Genomic DNA, 22,940 nt, shown 5'->3' with positions numbered 1-22,940 from the left:
GAGGAAGATCAGCTCTGGGCTAACATCCATGCTAATCCTCCTCTTTTTGTTGAGAAAGACCGGCTCTGAGCTAACATCTATTGCCAATCCTCCTCCTTTTTTTTTTTCCCCAAAGCCCCAGTAGATAGTGGTACGTCATAGTTGCACATTCTTCTACTTGCTGTACGTGGGACGTGGCCTCAGCATGGCCAGAGAAGCGGTGGGTCAGTGCACGCCCGGGATCCGAACCCGGGCTGCCAGTAGCCGAGTGTGCGCACTTAACGGCTAAGCCACGGGGCGGCCCCATAATGACTATTCTAAATAGAAAATGTTCTATAGAACCTTCAGGTTTTCTCTGATAGGTACTTTCAGTGCTACACAAAGTATTAAAGGCATCTTATAGAGTTTGAAAGTGCATCAAATAACAGTAATGAGGAAAGGGAGAAAATCTATGAGTTTCAGAGGTTTCCTCTGAGACTTGTAAATTATGCATTAGTAGAGAGCAATTTAAACACCATGAATTTTATTACCAACCCAGAAGTTATCCTGAGCCTTATATTTTAGCTGATTTACATTCATGCTGTCTTCAGGGGACGATAATGAGTTCAGTCTTGCTTATATCTGGGTCCAGGTTGTATGGCACATGCAGGAAAAGTTGCTTAGTTAAAGTAACATAAGTAGAACACTAAATTATTATTTTATAATTTGCTCTCTACTTCTAAAGAAAAATAGTTGGCCAAATGTAGTATTTTTTATAAAATTTTCCCAAGCTGATATCTTTCTGTTAAACTTTTCTTAATCTTTAATTCTGGTTTATGCTCCTTCTGGATTTTCATCACAATTATCTTTTCTCTCATCTTTTACTTTCCCACATAATCAAAAGAATACATAATGGTAAACCTGCATCAATTCATTTTTATTTTATCTATATCTTTATCTTTCTGTCTATCTATCATCTATTATCCATCTACCTTAAAATTGTGCCTTCATAATACCATTTCTTAAAGAAAAGAACATATCAAATATGATCACTGGCATCATATAGTGAAAAGTTTAAATTAGTTTCTCAATGGATTGATCATAGATATTTTATATATATTTTTTCACTTATTTATAGGAGGAACATCAAGCAAAACAGGAAGCTCAATATTATGCAAAGTAAACATTCCCAATTTTCCAAGCTCCTCTTCTCTCTATGTTCAGCAGCATATGTTCCAATCACATGCAAAACAAAAACAAAAGAAAAAGTCCTGAAAAACTGGCTTTGTTTCCTCACAAAAGAGTAGACAATGAATAATCTTGGTGTTATATAGGGCCTCCAGTTTGCAATTGTTCAGCTGTTGCTTTTTTCACTCAACCATCCTAGATTAACAATTTAACTTCCAATCTCAGGACCCACAACAAACAATATAATGATTCACATTGTGATGTGTCTTCAGTCATTTTAGAATCTCAACTAAAATTTCCTTCAATATTTTGCTTTGAACTTCCATGACTATTATTATTATTATTATTATTCTATACATTTCTAAACATTATTATTCTAAACATTTCCTAAGTAGGCTAAGGGGTAGGCCTAAGAGAAGCCGTTCAAATATCAATGGCAAGGCAGAAGTTACAACGAAGTAAATAATTCATAATTAATAGGGATTTTCTTTTTGCCAGCATGTTTATAAATTTTGGTACAACATGGTTTTGAATTTCATTGAAGATGACTGAAAATAACACTATAATCTGCAGTATTTAAAATTCAATCTACTTAAACCCGTATCTTTTGAGAACTGTCCTTCAGTCTGATTTTCCAACAGAATTGATAGTGTTCTCAAAACCAGCATCTATGATTCTGGCTACAACTTTCTCCAAAGAATATAAATAATAATGTCATTATAATCTCACAAAAGTAGTAGGAATGCTGTGTACAATGATTTAATGATATCTCCCCTATAGCTGATGATCAACGTTAAAATATTAATGTTAGTTGAACGCTTACCATGTGCCAAATATTTTAGGAAGAACTTTATATGTGTTATCTCATTTAACATCAATCATGCCAATAGTAACATTAATATCTCCTTTGTACTAATGAGGAAAATGCTATTTAAAGTCGTTAAAGACCTTGCCAAAGAATATTGCATCAGCTACTTAGTGCTAGAGACTGAACTTGAGTTTTTCTGATTTCAGAGTTTATGTTCTTACTCCGTATGCTATTCTCTCTTTCAAGGTGCTGTTGACTGCCTTGGGATGGGTTTGCATATTTGATCTGAAAAGGAGAATGTGGGTTTTTAAGGTCATTTAATAAGAAGTATAACTGTGATTTCTCAAAGTGTGTTCTCTTTTTCTCCTCAGAAATTATACAATGCTCATCCCATCTCGAATCATGACATCTTTGGTTGGCCTCTTAGCAATTGTCAGCATCTTTGCCACATGGTTGGAGGCTAGACATCAGTTTGTCACCATATAATGTATTCCCTCTATCTGGTTGGGAGCATAGAGCAGGTGCTTGGAAATCCTGCTGTCATCCATTCTCCACACATGACTGGTCCATGTTCAGCTGAATTATGGTGAATATCAGTTGAGAACTGCTATAGTGGCTGCACTCCAAGACCTAGCTATAATCTTGCTTATGATTTAATATTCAGTGCGCACCTAGATAAAATTGTGAAAACCACACAAGAAATAACATATGCTCATATCATCTTTAAGTCTTATGACCTCATAATACATGGTACCTCAACATAGTTCTGAAGAAGTTAAGCTTGACCTTGAGATTGGAACACAGTTGAAATACCTATTTGATGGTTTGCTGTTAAACACTGTACTTTTTACATATAATTTCTGATATTTTTAATCTACTGGGTTACATTTCGATTGAAATTGACAACAATGGCATACATAGACTCTTAAGAGACCATTTTCATTGTCAGAATATTTACATTAAACTGTAAAGGATAAAAGTTTTCTTTGCTTTAGCAAATATTTTAAATAAAAATTAAGATATAAAAAATTATGAATTGGAAAAGTCCTAGTTACTCTAAAAAATAATTCCCTTTAAAATTTATTTTAAAACACATGTGAACATCTAATAAATGGCTTGATTGAAATATATTTATTTCAGCTTTCTTGTATCATATACCTATTGTATACAGCAGGTATACATATATGTAGATTCTGGAAACTTCATGCTAAGGTAGAGGTTTTTAGATCAATAGCAAAACCCCAGATGTAGGTGGATTTTGATAAGTTTCAGAGGCAAGTGCCTTGAAATGAAATATGTTATTTGAAGAAAGCATACTTAACTTACATAAGAGGAAAGCTCTTTTTGTTTCCAAAGCTCAGGTTTGAATTTTCTTCTGTTCATTTATTTCCCAGCAGGTGTCTCTATATAGCAGCTTTACTCAGAAAGAACAAGACGACGAAAACTAATTGTACAAATAATAATAATAATAATAATTAAGCAAGGAGGGAAATGAACTAGTTATAGAGTTGACGATATAAAGTCAAAATAATTTAAAGGTATGTTCTACCCATAAGTAGTTACATAGACTATTTTGATTTCTCTCTTGATATTATTTGTCTAAGCAGCTTTTTCAAAAGAGATCTAGAAAAAGCCTTTAAAGCAATTTATACTATGTACCACCTAAATACAAATACAGACCTTCTCTAATAGGGTGATAATTTACATTTTGCCATCTTGATCTGATAACTTCTTCATAATCATGGTTGAAACATAAAATAAGTAGGGCTGAAATCTTTGCTATGATCATAAACAGTGATTTGAATTGCGAGTGAGTAATGGAGAGATTAAAAAGTGGAAAGAAGACGTAAAATAATGTACCAAGCTGTAATTTATCCATATTTTTCGTTGATCAATGGATTACAAAAATCACTTTGTTCTATTTAGAATGAGATGTAAAAGAATAAACATTTTTAATGCTTGATTGTCGCTATGTAAGCTTTTTAGCCAAACAAAATTTATGTTTTGATTGATCTCAGTTGAATTTCTACCCTAATCTAGGTGGAATAAAGAATTTTAGCTTTACATGTAAAAGGAATTAAGCATTATCCTACCTTCTCATTGTAATAGCAGATTTAGTGCACCACAACATTCTGAGATGAATAACTAACGAATCAATACATACTTAAAATCCTAAATAGTATTAACTAAATAGTTTCTAAGCTAAACAAGTTTTAGCATGTAGAGTTTCTATTGCCCAGCAAGTAAAAATTCACCCAGTTAAAAACTGTATGCAAACTATAAATATACAACATAGAATGATAAAAACATAAATATAAAAATGTATTAATTCCATTAAAATGTTAAAAACAGATAAATTCCCTGATCATATCAGGGACAAAGTTCACTTTTATATTTGTTGGAGATTTCAATACATGAGTAGAAATTTTAATACCTCAGGATCAAGTATGTTACAAAAATATGTATTTTGGACAGTTAGAGAGAAACTATGGAATAATTATACTCTATTAGGTCCCAACTATCCTTTCACTATGATGTTATATTTCTTGTATTCTTACCAAATAAAAACAATAGATATGTTGATCTGTAAGGCCACTAAAGAGATCTTGTACACTGCCACCATACTTTCAGAAAGGGACAGAATTTTTCTAAATCATTCTACTTGGATAAACAATCTCTTTGGAAATTATCAGATAATATCTTGTGGTGGAAGATGGAGGACTGAAAAGTCATTTGCCACTCTTCTCTCTCAAAGTCTCTCTTGAATGGTGAAAACAAAATTACAAAAAGAAATTAGTAATGAGAAACAGGAAAAGGAGTAGCAGGAAGATTGGAAAATTTGACAGTTCTCAGGAAAAAAGAAAATGAGTACAGTTTTTTTTAAAAGAAATCAGAAGAAATAAGCTGTACCCCAAGAACAAACCTGGTTTTGGGGTAATATTTTGAGACTGTCTAAATACCTTGTTCCCCATAACACTTAACCCAATGGTTTTAACGTCTATTGTTGGTCTTTGTCTGAATCATTATTGTGAATACCTTTACAATGGTATTTTAAATTCTATCTGATTGTTCAGAGTTCTTAGAATTATTTGACAAATAAAGCACACATGACATAATTATAATTATATTAACAATCAAGAATGAAAATTTCATAAATCATATCAATGTAAAATTAATAATACAAAAACAAAAATATCAGGTAAATAAGTGGAAAAAGAATACAGTTCTAATTGCCTCATTTTTAGTAGCAAAGAGTCAATTAGATCAAACGTTGCTATCAAGATTATTTTAAGTACATTATCTAAAGTCACATAGGCAAATTCTAGAGTAAAATTTCTCAACAGCAGCACTATTGATTTTTTGGATGGAATGAGTCTTCATTGTGAAGGGCTGTCCTATGCATTGTAGGATGTCTACAGAGTCCCTGGTCTCTACACATTAAATGCCAGTAGCATCGTCCAATTGTTGCAAGCAAAAATGTCTCCAGACTTGCAGAATGTTTCCTGGGGGGCAAAATTGCTCCTGTTCCGGACCACTGGACTTTATGACATAAATATATCTATCAACCCAAAAGGGAGGGACAGGAGGCAAAGGTATTATAACTGCATTATGTCATCCATCAAAGCAGGAAATATTTATATAACTGCCTAATTATGATAAATTAAGAAATTGAGTTATACCATTTAAATTGATAATGGAGAGAAATAAAATTATTAAAATATTAAACTTTGTTCATATTGTTTCTGGAAAGAGGAGGAGTGAGAGAGAAGGATATTTCCCTCTGTGTTCCATTTTTCAGTACTGTTTAATATTTTTCTTCACATGGGCATATATCACAGCTTTAGTAAGTTAAGAATAGGTGTGAATATACAAATAAATGAATGAATATCAGAGAAAATAGACAATTAATTCTTGTGTAAATGGCAAGGAAATTAATTCTCTTTCCCTTCTTCCACATATTTTCTTAATTATAGTGATTCCTCCTCTTGTCTTCTCCCCCAGCCTGGAGCCCTCTGGTTCCACACTGGCCTTTCAAAATATCTGTTGCTAAGAAAACATTATTTACTCTGAGCTAAATCCCTCTTATCATATTGTACCCTTACTCTCTTTTACCCTATTACATTGAGAGAGATGTATTGAGGATTGGTGGGAAAGCAGGGAAGAGATCAGGTTCTCCTTTTGGATTTGTCACTAATTGATTAGATTTTTCAAACTTCAAAAAATCACTTATATTCCTGGATGCCTGGGATCTTGTCTCTAAAATAAAGGCAATTGATTAGATGACTTTTAATTCTCTAACAGCTCTAAAATTTCAAATTTATTGGGAAAAAATAAATCAATATTCTCTTTACACCTAAAATATATTATATTTGGATGGATGACAAAAATACTATTTTTGCAGGAAAAAATCTTGAAGAAGAATAATTGCAGTGTTTTAACCTTAATTTTTTTCTGGGTTAAACTATTAAAATAGTATCTTATATATGCACTGACACATATATTTATGTATTGAGAGGTTTTAAATAATGTTTACTTAGACATATTTATTGGATTTGAATGAGCAGATTGGTGTACTTTACTTTTCAAAGAATAACCAGTTTACAATTCTTCCTTCTTTACACTAAATCTCATTTCTGTCAAGTGGTTGCTCTGTTTGTTTGACTTGAGACATAAAAATATAGATAGAACACTTTTCTGGCAATCACCTAAAAATGATGCCAATTTCCCTCTAAGGTAGGCCGTTGGACTTTTTCACAACACTTTGTAGAAATAATTAGGAGATTATTTGAGGTTATGGGAAGCCCCTTTTCTCAATGGATGGTCCTGTTAAAATATATTAAAAGGATGACATAAGTATGACGACAAAAGGATACACAAGAAAATTTTGATGAGTTTTATTTCATCAAAAAATATTCTGCTCTGTGAACAGACTGTTAAGAAAATGAAAAGACAAGCCATGGATTGGGAGAAAATATGTGCAAAATACATACATGACAAAAGATTTTCATCCATAATATATAAAGAATCCAAAATACTTAATAAGTAATACTCAATAAGAGTACTTATAAGAAAACAAACAACCAAATAAAAAGTGGACAAATATTTGACAGATATTTCAACAAAGAATAGATGGATGACAAATAAGCACATTAATAAGAAGCTCAAAATCAGAAGTCATTGGGGAAATACGAATTGAAACCATGTGATACCACAACACACCTATTAGGATGGCTAAAACAATACCAAGGGCTTGCAAGGATGTAGAGCAACTAGAACTCTCATACATTGCTGGTGAGAATAAAAATGATATAGCCTTTTTAGAAAACAGTTTGAAAGTTTCTTATCAAGTTAAACATAAACTTATCATATGACATAGTAATCCTCCTCCTAGATGTTTACGCAAGAGAAATGAAAACTTAAGGTCACACAAAAACCTGTATGCAAATGTTTATAATGGTCTTATTTATTACTGTCAAAAATTGGGAAAACCTAAATGTCCTTCAACTGGTGAATGGATAGATAAATTGTGACATAACTATACCTGGAATATTACTCAACAATAGAAAATGGACAAACTAATGATACACATAACAACATGGATGAATCTCAAATGCATATGCTAAGTGACTGAAACCAGATGGAGAAGGTAACATACAGTATGATTCTATCTATGTGGCATTCTGGAAAAGTAAATTATAGGAACAGAAAACACATCATTGTTTGCCATGAGCTAGGGTAATAGGAGGGGTTGACTATAAAGGGCAGCAAGACGAATTTTTTTAGGGTGATGAAATTGTTTTGTATCTTGATTGTGGTCATGTTCATATGACTGTAAGTATTTATCAAAATCCATAGGACTGCACATCAAAGAGAGTGAAATTTATTCTATGTAAATTTAAAATGAATAAAATAGTAACAAGAACAGCAATAATAAAAGTCTAGATGAGAAACAGTGAAAAAAAATGAGTGACACAGGGGTTGGCCCCATGGCATAGTGGTTAAAGTTCTGTGTGCTCCTTTTCAGTTGCCTGGGTTTGTGGGTTCGGATCTCAGGCATGGGCCTACACCACTCATCAGCCATGCTGTGATGGGGACCCACACACTTCCTCCAAATAGAGGAAGACTGGCACAGATGTTAGCTCAGGGCTAATCTTCCTCAAGCAAAAAAAACAGGAAGATTGGCAGTGGATGTTAGCTCAGTCCTCAGGAAAAAAAAATGAGTCACACAGAGAAAGCAAGTAACTTATGGCATAAGTGCAAATTACCTATTAGAAATTCAAATCTCATCTTCAATGTTATTTCCTCAAAAAGACTTCCCTGGCCATTGAGTATAAAGTATCTACCTGTCATTCTTTATTACAATACCTTAATTTAATTCTCTACCTTGCACTTATTTCTAATCTATAGTTTTCTCATTTACTTATTTTATAAATTATTTTTTATTATCTGTATTCCTGTGGAAGAATGTAAGCTCCACTAGAGCAGAGACCTCTTCTGTCCTGTTCACGACTGTTAGCCTAGGACCTAGAAAAACATCTGGCATAAAGGATCACTCAATATATATGTTTGTTAAATGACTGAATGAGAATAAAGTCAAACTTTGAACTTAAAGGCTGGAGAGCCAAATTTTTAATGAATGGCCATGTCATGTAATAAATATTGATCAAAATGGAATAACAGTGTCCAAAAAGCAGTATTTAATAAATATCCATTTATAATTAATATTAATTGGGAGTAAAATTATAAGGGATAAATTTCACTAAAATATTTAAATAGTATATATTAGGAAAAAATAAACAAAAATATAAAGTGTGAAGAGTTTGAATTATAAGTTCAAGGTCAGTAAAGAAAAACATAGTTCAATTTAAAACCATCTGTAAGATGAAAGGAAGAAAAGGCTGTGATATTTCGCATAATTTGGGCAACAGCCACATCATATCATTTGCACATGTTTGGAAGAAAAGCAACTAGCCTCAGAATTGTCACCAAAAAAGGGCTGCACATATGCTAGACAATACAGCTTAGGACACCAACAACTCCCTACATTAAAGTGAAATATCATCATAAGGAGTTGGTTTCGTATCCCTGGTTTAGGCATATGAATAGGTGACAATATAGGACCACCCAATCAGGAGTTGCTCATTTATTTATTTACTTGTGAAATTAAAAAAAAGGGACTGAGAAGTGTTGGGTTTGAGTTTTGTGTTTGTGTGCAAATCTAAGCTTGTTTATTTGAGGACATCTGGTGTTCTATACATGGATATTTTTTTCTCTGTGAACTCTCTCTATCAGTCTAATTGTGGAAAAAATTGTAGAAAACAGATTGATATTGTTTTGACCCCTTTACCTATCAATATCACTGCAAAGACTGGTTCTTAGAGAAGAGACCTGGCAGTTTATTATCTGGCAGTCCTGGTTAGTAAATTGGGATTGTAGTGATCTTGCAAGAATACTGTTGTAACTGTACTACTTTCACTATTTCCACTATTATTTTTTCCCAAGAATGAGGCTGCCCAGGTATAGGAGTTAGAGTAGAGTGTCATTGGTATAATCATTATCTCGTAGCTGAATAGGGAAACTGACTCATTTTAGGGATTTTTGTATCTTCTGGGAGCTAAAAAGAACCAAAGGGCAATCAAGAACACCCCACACTGCTTTTTAATATAGCCTGCTTTAAGTTCACCTTAAACAGTTATTCGTTTCCTCATCTTCTATCCTTCCATTTATTCAGAGACATTCATGGGATGTCTATGGTGTAACTGGCCCTGTTCTGGGTACTTCTTCCCTGTTTAAGACATTTACTGGCAACTGGGATCTCTGGAAACATGTGCCACCACTCATGCCACTTACTTGTTATCCTCTTGATGTGACACTTTTGACACGCTCTGAATAGCTATTCTTAAAAGATAATAATTTTGCAACAAGGTAATATAATATGAAATGCTTTGCAAAATACTTAGATAAATCGTCTTCTACATAAAAAATAAAATGATAACTTAGGGATGGTACAGAAGGGGTTTCCCCCAGGAAAGTAGAGATGCTGAACTGTTAAGATGTTTGAGAGGAGAAATCTCACCAGCAGAGAGCTGGAAAGTGTATGGGTACTATTTGAATATAGGTTAGCATTATTTTAGAGTAGAGAATAAAGGAGATAGTTTCTTTAAAAAAGAGTTTGGTCTGTGTCTTGTGGTGTTTCAAAACTTCAAGCTTAATAGAAAGAATCAAAGCTAGGCCTGTCCAAGAGTAAGGAGGTGTCTGTTATTTTGGCAATATTGTAAGAATAATATCCAAAGATCCCATATCTCTATGAAATAAAAGAGAAGAAAAAGACAGTGAACAATGCCTCAATTATAATTCTTTATGTGTCTTTCTATAAGAACTACAAAAGACAAGGGGGGAGTTCACTTTAGAACACAGGCAAGTCTCCTATGGCATTGAACATAACTCTGGAGTCAGAAGTAAAATTTTAAAAAGATTTCAAACACATTAACAAGGAACTTGATGAAAATTTTTAAAAAGTAAGTAAAGAAAAGCAAAAACGAAAAAGAATAATAATTACACTTCCTCAGTGAAGAAACCAAAACAATGACACATTTTATGAGATAAATATTTTGTTCATATTTTTAAAAATAAAGAATTAAAATAAAAATTACTTGGGGGACAAACACTAAAGACAAAAATAGTATTCAAGAAACAAATAACATCTAAGAATGCTTTTAATAGGATTTTAATTGTTGAAATTTTACAGAGAAATTAGAAAACTTTGAGCTATTTAATGAGCAGCATATATACATTGTTATAACCACTAGGCATAATGTGAGCTAAATTATTCCTCTCTCTTAATGTTATTTACCTCATTCCATAATATTAGCAATTATTATAATAGCAAGTGTGTATGCAGGACTTAATATGTGTATGTTCTTTTTACGAACAGTATACCAAATATTCGAACAGCAAAGCCATCTTGGCAAAGATGTGGTTAAATTTGTGTTTTTTAACTAAAGAGAGAAACTTTGGAGCATCAATGGATGTATCTTATGTCCCCATCGATGCTTAATAAGCATAGGTTCAATTAAATTAGAGTGAATAAAAAGGAATAATATCAAAATAAGTGTCAAATATATTTATTTACTTGACAAGTCTATTGACTTACTTTATGATAGAAGGGTTTTACACATAAATTCTCTTGAAAACTAGGTGTTGACCTTAACTTTACTTCTCATTTCATTTTTCTCTTTTCTTCACTTTTTCTGTACTAAACAATTCTTTTATTCTCCATAAAGCTAAGAAAACACATGTATCAGCATATCCTACAACCAGTGGATACTAAGAGTTAATTTATTGGCACATTTCATGCAAAATTAATAAGAATGGAAAAGAAATAAGAGGCTGAGTGCATTGAATTTTCCTATTAGACTACTACCTGATTTTTCGTGGGCCTAGTCATATGTCCTTTGGGCATAGAGCAGGGTATACGGGCATGTTTATAGCTATTAAATATTTATATTCAAAAAAGAGAAAGTAAGTTCATAAGACCACTGTTAGAAATTTTAGACTTTGGAAGTTGTTAAAGAAAAAAAACAAAGAAACTTTAAGAAGCAACAGTTTTTGTTTATGGTTTCATTCTCCCAGGAGAGAAATTAGATGTCATGTGCACCTGTGAGAAGATACTGAAACAGGAGTCAGTGGGCCTAGGGAGGAACAAGTCCTTAGTCGAGGTACTTTACTTCTCTAAGCCTCGGTTTTCTTTTATATGAGAATGATTATATACACACTGAATATCTAAACTAGTTATTATGAATAACAATAAGGTAAATGAATAACATAAATGAAAGCATTTTGTACATTCTAAACTACTACAATATATTCAGAGTAAACCAAATGATAAAGCTGATTGCACAGTTTTGCTAACAGACTGTAGACTTTGCGGTCCAGGCTACAGCATTTGAGATATCTACCCAGAGAAGCTAGAGGCAGCGTAATTAAGGGGGTATATATCATTCTTGTGGTCGAGGGAAGCCAGAAGTCAAGGCCACGGAAGACATAGGAAACATCATTTCCAAAGTGTGAGACAAAGCTGTTAACAGGAAATTATTTATAGAGTCAAGAGCCAAAAGAAACAGGGAAAAGACAAGAAATCTATCACCTATGGGGATGAATGGTTCCGAAGGAAGCTGTTGACAATTGGAGGGCACAAAAGGCACTTTATTGCGCTTATTTTATGACCCTGAGTCTGGAGTCTGATGAATTAAAGGGGTAATACTGTTCTGGGTGACATTTAGGAGAGAATACCTCCAGGCAATAACTTTCATATTAACCCTCATAAGGTTGGTGCCGTCCTGTCCTTTACAGCATGAGCAAGAAATGTTATCACAGAGAGATGAAAGGATATACCAACCTTTGCATGGTTAATAGTTATAACAATGTGGCCTATGGATTCTGTGCTTTTTGTGTTCAGACTCTTTGGGACGCATGGTCGTATAGTGTTATCCATAAAGTTAAAAATGATCTATAACACACAACTGTTAATTTAAAGGTTATTCTCCAATGTTATAAGGCAATTAATTTAGTCTTGTAATGCTCTAACAGGTAAAGCATAAAATCAACAAAAGTAAAGCATAACAGTGAAGCATAAAATCACCAACAAAAAAAACCAAACTCCTTTTTTTCCAGAATCCAATAACTATAAACTTAAAGCATGCAAAAGAATTTTCTATTTTTTCTTTGAGGAAGATTAGCCCTGAGCTAACGTCTGTTGCCAATCCTCCTCTTTTTTTGCTGAGGAAGATTGGCCCTGGGCTAACATCTGTGCCCATCTTCCTCTACTTTATATAGGACATCGCCACAGCATGGCTTGACAAGCGGTGCGTTGGTCTGCGCCTGGGATCCAAACCCACGTACCCCGGGCCACCGAAGCAGAATGTGCGAACTTAACAGCTATGCCACCAGGCCGGCCCCAGAATTTTCTATTTTTATACAATAAAAGAACATGTTCACAAAGACAGCTCTTGCATATTAAAATTATTGGTTGTTACCAATCACAAAATAAGAATAAAATCAAAAAACATTAAATGAGTTAAAGAATTATACTCTACTAGGTCCTGAAGGCCATATAAAGAAGGTCAAGGCAACAGTCGCTGCTCTCATATCAAAAAAACATTTATTTTTATTATTTATTTATTTATTTATTTATTTATTTGCTGAGGAAGATTCGCCCTGAGCTGACAACTGTGCCAGTCTTCCTCTATTTTGTCTGTGGGTCACTGCCAAAGCATGGCCACCGAGTGGTGTAGGTCCATGCCTAGGAACTGAACCCGGGCTGCCAAAATGGAGCACGCCGAACTTAACCACTAGGCCACGGGTCCAGCCCCCAAAAGAACATTTAAATATCAGTTCAAGCCAGGAAAAACAAAGCACAAGACTATGCTGATCGATTACTACATGAATGATGCTGAGAAATTGTCAGAGAGAGATAAAATTATATTAGAGTATTTTTTTCCATTTTTTAGTACTCGAAGTCTTTGAAAACTGGTAAATTATATACAGAATCAGGATGATCTCATAAGTCATTCATTAATGTCTATATCTTTATATTCAGACTGCTTTATTCAGTAATTTATTGCTCGAACATATTTTGCTTTGTTAATGAGGACATTTTGTCTATTCCATGTAAACTGGAATATACAATATACCAGTGTAAATAGGAAGAAAAATGATTTTGCACTACTATGGCTATAATTCTTAGCGTTTTGCTTTAATTTTGGAAAAAAGAACAAGAGAATTTGGGGCTAGGTTTGCTCATGTTGAGTGCTAGTCTTGTTTCACCGGTGGTTTAATAATGGTAGGATTTGAAAGATCACCCAGGCATGCTTTAAAGTAGATTTTAAGGATAACTTAAGCATCAAATACAATATTTACTTTATGAAATTTTGATCTATTAATGACATTATTTGTCGTTATTAGTGCCGTGGAGTCGATTCTGACTCCTAGGGCCCTGTGTACAGTAGAGCGGAACCCTGCCTGGTTTGTTGGTGCTATCCTCTCACCTTTCGGTCATATCTCAGACAATGCTCCACTGCTATTCATAGGGTGTTCATGGCCAATTTTTTCAGAAGTGGGTGGCCAGTCTTTCTTCCTAGTCTGTCTTAGTGTGGAAGCTCCGTTGACACCTGTTCCTGCCCCTCATGGTATTCGAAATGCCAGTGGCATAGCTTTCAGCATCACAGCAACACGCAGCCACCACAGTATGACAATCGACAGCCAGGTAGTGTGGCCCGGACCTGGGAGGGAAACTGGGCTGCAGTGGTGAAAGCTCCAAAACTTAACCACTAGACCACCAGGGCTGACATCTTATCTGAGCATAATGACATCTTATCTGAGCATAATGATGTCCTCTCATCTCTTTCCTTCATTGCTAAACAGGGTGAAGTAACTATCTTTATAAATAAAGTCAAAGGTTTTCTAAACTATACATTTCCAAAAATGTATAAATAAAATTCACAGAAGGAAAACACTAAATTTTTTTAGAACCGCTGCTGTTGCCTGATTTTTCCTTTATCTCAATCCTAATGTTGTTTCTTGCTGACCATATGAGATAATGAATATTTTCATAGTTCTTGACCAATTGATTATGCTGAGGCTACTAAAAATTAATCATATAGCATTTTGGATATGTAGAGAAGGACTTTCTTCCATATCTGCCATTAACTCAAGTTCTTTTTGCCTAATAGTGTTCAAAATATTTTCTGCTGAAATTAAATCCCATTTACTCTTCATCTCAACTCAAAAAAAGTGGAAAGTTATTATCCTCAAAATATGTTATATATTTGAAGCACTTAATTGAATTAATCATTCTGTCTCTTCCCCTCCTCTTTGTCTTAATAAAAGAAAAAATTAAACTAATTGCAAATTTATTTTCAGTTTTGCACAGATTAATTTTTAAAATTTTATTTTTAGAAATTAACATGCAGTAAAATGGACTTTTTGTGTAAAATTATATGAATTTTAATACATGTATATATTCGTATAACCACCTCCACTTTCAGGATATATAATATTTCCTTCACTACCAAAAATTCCTTTGAACTATTCCGTGTGGTCACACACTTGCTCACCCCTGATCACTGGCAACCACTGATCTGTTCCCCATCACTATATTTTTGTCTTTTCAAGGATATCATATAAGTGAAATTATACAGTATGTAACCTTTTGAGATTGGCTCTTTCACTGAGCATAATCTCTAGAGATATATCTACATTGTTGGTTGTATTAATAGTTCATTATTTATTGATAAGTAGAATTCTGGTGTATGAATATTGCCATTTGTTTATGAATATATTTAACTCATTGAAGGACATTTGAGTTGTTTCTCGTTTTGGTAATTATGAAATGGAGTTGTTAAAAACATTTGTGTATAGGTTTTTGTATGAACATATTTTCATTTCTCTAAGGTAAGATTGCTGGGTCTTATGATCTATGTTGAACTTCGTGAGAAACTGATGAACTAGTTTTCAAAGTACCCACACCATTTTGCATTCCCAGCAGCAATTTATGAGAATTCCAATCCTCCTCATCCTCATCAACATTTGGTATCATCACTATTTTTTATTTTAGCTATTTTTCTAGATGTGCAGTGGAATCTCATTTCAGTTTTAATTTACATTTCCCCAATAACTTTCAGGATGTTCTGATGTTGAACATCTTTTCATGTGTTTATTTTTCATCAGTACATCCTCTTTAGTGATGTGTCTGTTCAAGTCTTTGCTCATTTTTAAATCGGATTGTTTTATTACTTTGACTCTAGAGAGTTCTTTTTTTTTTTTTTTGTGAGGAAGATCAGCCCTGAGCAAACATCCATGCTAATCCTCCTCTTTTTGCTGAGGAAGACCGGCTCTGAGCTAACATCTATTGCCAATCCTCCTCCTTTTTTTCCCCAAAGCCACAGTAGATAGTTGTATGTCATAGTTGCACATCCTCCTAGTTGCTGTATGTGGGACACAGCCTCAGCATGGCCGGAGAAGCGGTGCGTCTGTGCGCACCCGGGACCAAACCGGGCCGCCAGTAGTGGAGCGCGCGAACTTAACCGCTAAGGCACGAGCTGGCCCTAGAGAGTTCTTAATATATTCTGAATACAAGTTGTTGGTCAGATATGTGCTTTGCAAATACATTCTTCTAGTCTATAGCTTGTCTTTTAATTCTCTTGAGCGTGCCTTACATGAAACAAAAGTTTAATTTTGATATATTAAATTTATAGATATTAGTTTTTAGTGGAATATGCTTTTGTGTCATGTCTAAGAACTCTTTGCCCAACCACAGATCATGACGACTTTCTCCTATGTTCACTTCTAAAAATTTTATAGTATTACATTTTATATTTAGATCTATGATTCATTTTTAGTTACCTTTTGTATATGGAGAGAGCTTTAGGTTGAGGTTCATTTTTTTGCATATGGTTGTCCAATTGTTCCAACACAATTTGTTGACAAAATCTCCATTCTCCATTTAATTGCCTTTGCACTTTTGTCAGAAATCAATTGACTATATTTGTGTAGGTCTATTTCTTTTTGTTCCATTGATCTATGTGTCTATCCTTTTGCCAATATCACAATGTTGTGATTACTATAGCGTTATAAGTCCTAAAATCAGATAGTATCATTCCTCTCACTTCATTCTTCTTTTCCGCCCATCTTTTTGTATTCTATTTCTTGTGCCGTCTCAAAGAAATTTTACAGTCAGCTTCATAGATAAATTTCCCTTGAGCTTCAAATGTAGCTTTTTTCCCTTCTCAATTTCTAGGTTGTACATGAGGAGAATTGACTATGAAAGAAATGAGCTAAAAACACATCACACAATTTCAACAAAGAGATAGGAAACTTGAATTCTTACTAATGAGATGAAAGTTGAGTCATATTAGTAAACTTAGTAATAATATGTCAATGTGATTTTTGAAGACTGTACTTAGGTATTAGGATTTATCCTCTGAGATGCACTACAGAGTAGTTTCCTGAAACATGAAAGAGTTGTTTTAACAAAGGAAATGTATGAAATGCTTGTATATTAGAATAAAAAATTCTGTTAATAACATAACAAAATGAGCATTCTAAAAATGTTTAAAAGTACTGTGAACCCATAGGGAGCTTATGTGTATGAGAAGAGGGAAAGGAGGAAGAAAGGGAGGGGTTTCCAGTAAATTGGCTGAAGGAAAAGTACTAGCCATTGAGTCTGCCAAACCAAACAGGCATCTGGCATCCTAGAACAGCTTTGGGAACATTGTTCCTACTAGTCCGTTGGAGCCCTTGAGTAACTTGCAGAGGGGATATGATGTTTCTCTTCATCGCCCCCTGGAGACCTCAAATGGAACAACAAGTGCTCTCTTTCTGGAAAGTTATTAAGGGAAGAGAAGGATATTTAAGACAATAAAAAATACAGAAATAAAAACGGCCGAATTACTTTGTATTTTTCATGTTGTGTCACCTTATAGCTGTCATTCTACTTGGTCCGTGTGGTGGTTTACTAGATTGACCAGCGCATCTAGAACAGAAATATTTTAAAGAAACATGCAAATGAATCTTCTCTGGAGAACCAAAGGTAACAAAAGGAAAGTAAGCTCCTAGCTACTTTAAATTTTCAAGTACAGTAAAGCCCCTTTTATAGTCTGTCCTAACATATCACATTCTCACAGAAATTGTCCTGAAAGTCAGGGTAGGTATAATTTTTTGATTAGTAATTTTTTTCCATACCATGTAGGAAGCACACAGTTTTTGCCCCCCCTGCAATTAGTACCATTGTACATGTAAAAAATCTTCAGACAGTAGTGAACTTCATCCCTGTTTTTCTAACCCCTTCCTTCTTGATTTTGCAGAGATCGGTTGGAAAGGGAGAACACATACCCAGCTAGGTTACCTTGCTAGATGCCTGAGTTTCTATCAACAGTGCAATTTTTTGATGAAACACATAGCAAATACCCACATGGCAAACTCTGAATTGTTACCTGGCACCCTTCCACCAAAAAGGATTTCTGCCTCCTTTACAAGACTGATTCATCTCTAGTTCACAAACAATCTAGCATTGAAATATTTGAGGCACCCACTCCTCTGAGGTCACTGGAAAGGCAAAGAGTGAGACCACACCATATAAAAGAAAATTGTGTCACCTTCTCAGCAAATAAAAAGTTCAGTCTCAATTTCGTGCTGAAGTATGAAGTATAGTCTCTGAAGAGACAGCCAGTTCAGTTTGTTATAGTAGGATTTGTAACCGTGGAGGGTGGAAAAGTTTTTCCAATCTGTGCAAGATGTTGTGAAACATTTACTGTGAAGAAGCTGGAATAATACCAACCGGTAGCTATACAAATCAGAGGGAGGAGGCTTCATTTGAGAAGTCTTATACTTTCTTGTAAGAACTGCTCCATTATTCTTAATACAGACAAAGGTTGAGTCAAGTTTGTGATGCAGTAAATGAAAAGTTAACAGTTCAGCTCATCACTTCAAGCAAATCCATATAGATTCACTGCATTCCTTTGTCTCCTCGTTCTCCCCAGCCCTGCACTTCTTCATCTTGATGAGCTCATTCCCTTAACTGGTGAAGCAAGCATTTGTCCTTCAAGTCCAATAAGTTCTAACTGTCATTAATCACACGTTTCTTTGGTAAGTGTTTAAAAAGTCTAATCAGGGAAGAAGAGCACTAAAGAGAAAATACACGGCACTCTCCAGTAAAGGACCCAATAAAAGGTAAAGAACTGAGATAGCTGAGTTTTGAAATCTTAGATAATATAAAACTAACCATCAAACCATATTTCTCATAATTTTATTTTCAAATATATTTATACATTTGAAAAATAAATGATATCCCTTGTGCATACTGAATAGTGTAAATTGATTAATTGTATAAATTGAATTCTGTGCCCTTTTGTATAAACTGAACATCATCTTTAATAATAGTAAAATATGATTGAAGAATATTAAACAGACAATTGGCTTTGGAGAAGAAATCAAATATCAGAGGTTCCAAGAAATAAAATGCCAAACACAAATTAACATATACAATGTTTTATGTGTCTTCACACACTGATTATTATTTAGTAATTGAAATTCTAATAGTGCCTAAATCTTAGAGGCTGGAAATTAGGCTCTAAGGGAGACACAGCATAATTGTAATCATGGACTATTAGAGTTAAGAGAACCTCTACTTTAACCGGAAACTCTGTCTGATATATGAATCCCCTCTATGACACCCCTGATAAATAGTTGAAGAGATATAACAGGCACTGGAGTATCTAAATATCTTTTAATATTTCCAGTGAAGGCATATTTCTACCCCCTTAACAAGACAACTCATGTCAGCTGCTCTTTCTTTTTCTATGTGATTTCAACCATCATTCTTGAGCCCTATTATATATCAGGTAATTATCAGGCTATGTTGATACAAAGAAGAATAAAACTGTTTTTTATAGAATCTTGATTATTGGGAGAAAGGAGTAAAAAGAGAGAGGACCATGAAACAATATTTTGTTGGAATGATCAAAATGTCACCAATGTGTTGTGTAAGATATTGTGAAAAATAGATGAATTATAGTTAAGCTAACAAGGGAGAAATGTTAGAAGAATTCTGGAGAAAGTGACTTGTGAATTGAATCTTTTTTTTTTTTTATAATTTTCTTTCTTTATTTATTTTCCCCCAAAGCCCCAGTAGATAGTTGTATGTCATAGCTGCACATCCTTCTAGTTGCTGTATGTGAGACGCAGCCTCAGCATGGCCGGAGAAGCAGTGCGTCGGTGCGCGCCCGGGATCCGAACCTGGGCCGCCAGCAGTGGAGCGCATGCACTTAACCACTAAGCCATGGGACTGGCCCTGAATTGAATCTTAAAAGACAGGGTATTGATTACCAAGGGAAGAGAGAATGGCATAAGTATGTCTGTTTTAGGCAGAAGGAAGAGTTTGGGCAAATGATGTAATCATGGCTTAGCACGATGTGTTCAGTGCTTTCCAAGTAATTGTTGCTAAAGTGCAAGGCACACAGGAGGAGATGAAGCTAGACAGGCAGGTGGGACAAGGCCATGCAGATAATTTCATGAATTAAAAAATTTAGATTTTTAGATAAACAGGAGACTGAAGAATTTTAGGGAAATGAGTGGCATCAGCTCTATGCTTTAGATAAATCAATCTGTTGGTAGTGGGGAGGATGGATTTGAAGGGCCTGGGATATAAAATCAATAGTATATTCTAATAGTCTAGGCCAAAAGGATAAAGGTCAATTTGGCAGAGTGAACTCAGGAATAAAAGTGGTTGTCCAGTTTCAGTGCATAATTACCAGGTAAAATTGTCCAGTAGGATTTGTAGATTAAGCATAGGGGTAAGGCTGAGGGGCCACTGAAAAAAAAAACACCCAAGATTTCTGGCTAGGTGTTTGGATTGTTGGTGGAACTATCAACTGAATATGGAATTTAGGAGGGAAAATGATTTTGGAAGGAATATGAGTGCCGTTTTAGATATCTAGATTTTGAAAGACCCGTGGGATATCAAAATGGAGAGATCCAGAAGTTAAGTATATACACATGTTTAATATTTTAAGGAGAGATCATGGTTAATGCTATAACTTTCGAAATCATAAGAGCATCTAGGTAGGAGTTAAAATCACAAAAGTGGTAGAGATTGTTCAAGGAGAAATTCAGTATAAGAAAATTTATTCAGTGGAGAGGCAAGAGTTGAGTGCACTAGCATTTATGACATAAAAGAGACAGAGAAGACCAACACTATTTAAAAGAAAATTACGAATTTGGGTTTGTAGAAATGAGGGGAGTAGAAAGTTTTAAGAAATAGAAAGAGGTCTACAAGAATGGCAGAGGAATCAGTTACCAGAAGTTAAGACTGAAAATGTGTGTTGCATTATGCAGTCAGTAATGTCTGGATTAGGAGTAGTTTTAATGGAGGCACAAGGGAAATTGCAGTGGATTGAGGAGGAAAGGGCATGAGAAAGGGGGGTTGTAAAGACAGAACACATTGTCAAATATTTAGCATAAGAGATGTATGATGTGTTATCACTGATGCAAAGGAAATGTAATCCGTCTGTAAATTACCTCGTTTTTCTGCTACTTAATATCCAAAGTTTTATAATTGGAGTTCTTTATTTAGTGCATGAGTTTTTTCCATAAAATGAAACCCTCTTCTACCCAAAGTGGGAAATACGAGTTGTATAACTTGTAAGTGCCGTAATATGTATTTCATCTTACCCTTTTGTGAAAGTTGATTTTGCTATTTCTGATAGAAGGGATTGAAAAGGATTTTATAGAATCTTGACTTTGTGTTTTTGAATTACTTTGAGTCATCTTTTTTAAAATCTCAGGCTATGGGACCAAACCTATCTTCACTGGGTTTTTATGAAATTATATGTTTAAAAATCTAAGAACTATAGTTGGCTGTATCAGACATCTCTGTTGATTAACACAAAGGCAATATGTTTGATTTCTTACAAATTTCTTGCTATTTTCACTTCAGCAAGTATATTCCTGGCAGCCAGAATTAAGTCCAGAGCAACAAGCTTCCTTCTTACTTCTTCTGGCTTTTAAAAGGTTAAAATTCCAGCTTTCTAAGTCTACAATTTATCAGGCACTGTATGATACCCCTACCTAGGGTAGATGTCATCATCCCTACTTGACTTTTCTTCTTACACAATTCTATTCCTAAACCGTACCCAACATAATCCCTCCCAAACCTTAAATTTAATCTTAACATTATCCAATCTGCTTTGTTTGGAGAGGTCCGTTATTGTTACATAATATTGTTTCTATTTACCTAAACTTATTTTTAAAAATTGTTTAAAGAGGCTCTTAAATATATAAACTAAAAATGTAATTTTCTCTGGCTTAATGTTTACTCTGTTTAGATCAGAAAGGATTGACTACAAAGGAGAAGGAGGGAACTTTTTGGGGGGATGGAAATGTTCTATGATTCCATTGTGGTGGCATTATACATTTGTAAAACTCATCAACTTGTACCTCAGAAAAGGATGAATTTTAGTGTGTGCAAGATTATACCTCAATAAATCTGAATTCTAAAAATGCCTCAAATTCAGATAATTAATTTGGATATTGAAAAATATGTGTAGGATATTGAGAGAGAAATTATCCTACCAAATAGTAAACATGTTATCAAACTGCAATGAAAGCATTATGGATGTGACCCATGAATCGATAGAAAGAACAATTGGCTAGATAGATTTAGAACTACCTAATGCATAAATACACAACAATGCATAATAACTTAGTTCAAAATAAAAAAATAAAAGCAAATATGCCAGAGTCAATTTGCCTCTGTTAGAATCCCAGCTCCACGGTTTACCTGTTGTGTGATATGAATCGATAGAAAGATTCAAACTGTGTCCCTCAGTTTTATCATCTGTTAAATAATGATAATTCTTACTTCACAGGGGTCATGTAAAGATTAAATGTGGTAATACACGTAAAGTAGAGGAGGTTGATGAATAGATTTTGAGTCTGGAATTTGATGGAAAAATTACATCTTTATTTTGATCAAGCTGTAACTAAAAGGTACTGTTCCCTCTATATGGGCAGTAAATCACAGTAGTATTAGCAGGAGCTGTGGCATCACCAAAGTAGTAGATAATAACAACAACAAACAAACACATAGAGACAGAGATTGGATTGGTGGTTACCAGAGGGGAAGGGGGGAGGGAGGAGGGCCAAAGGGATAATTCGGCACATGTGTGTGGTGATGGGCTGTAATTAGTATTTGGGTGGTGAACATGATGTAATCTATGCAGAAATAGAAGTATAATGATGTACACCTGAAATTTATACAATGTTATAAACCAATGTTACTGCAATAAACAAAAAATTTAAAAAAAGAAATCACAGATATTTTTATACCACATTGCAGTTTTTGCAAATATCTCAAAATCTTGTTTACATCCATCGTTAGCCAAAAGTATGTTTTTTATTAGATCCACCATCAGGTCACATGTTACTGAAT

General features: G+C 34.2%; 1 long non-coding RNA gene across 2 annotated transcripts; it reads left to right on the top strand.

Moving 5' to 3' along the window:
• The first annotated feature begins 2,331 nt into the window (after nucleotides 1-2,331).
• On the top strand, nucleotides 2,332-18,728 carry LOC131405297 (uncharacterized). Of its 2 annotated transcripts, XR_009219957.1 has the most exons (4): nucleotides 2,332-2,540; nucleotides 3,349-3,492; nucleotides 17,437-17,543; nucleotides 18,493-18,728. It is a non-coding gene; the product is annotated as an uncharacterized LOC131405297 (long non-coding RNA). The 2 variants fall into 2 exon arrangements; XR_009219956.1 differs by lacking the exon at nucleotides 2,332-2,540 and having other exon boundaries at nucleotides 3,196-3,492.
• The last annotated feature ends 4,212 nt before the right edge of the window (nucleotides 18,729-22,940 follow it).

Source organism: Diceros bicornis, chromosome 5 (assembly GCF_020826845.1).
Source record: "Diceros bicornis minor isolate mBicDic1 chromosome 5, mDicBic1.mat.cur, whole genome shotgun sequence".
Lineage (NCBI taxonomy): Eukaryota > Metazoa > Chordata > Mammalia > Perissodactyla > Rhinocerotidae > Diceros > Diceros bicornis.
Note: the sequence above shows the minus strand (reverse complement) of the source record. Positions and strands in the feature narration are given on the sequence as shown.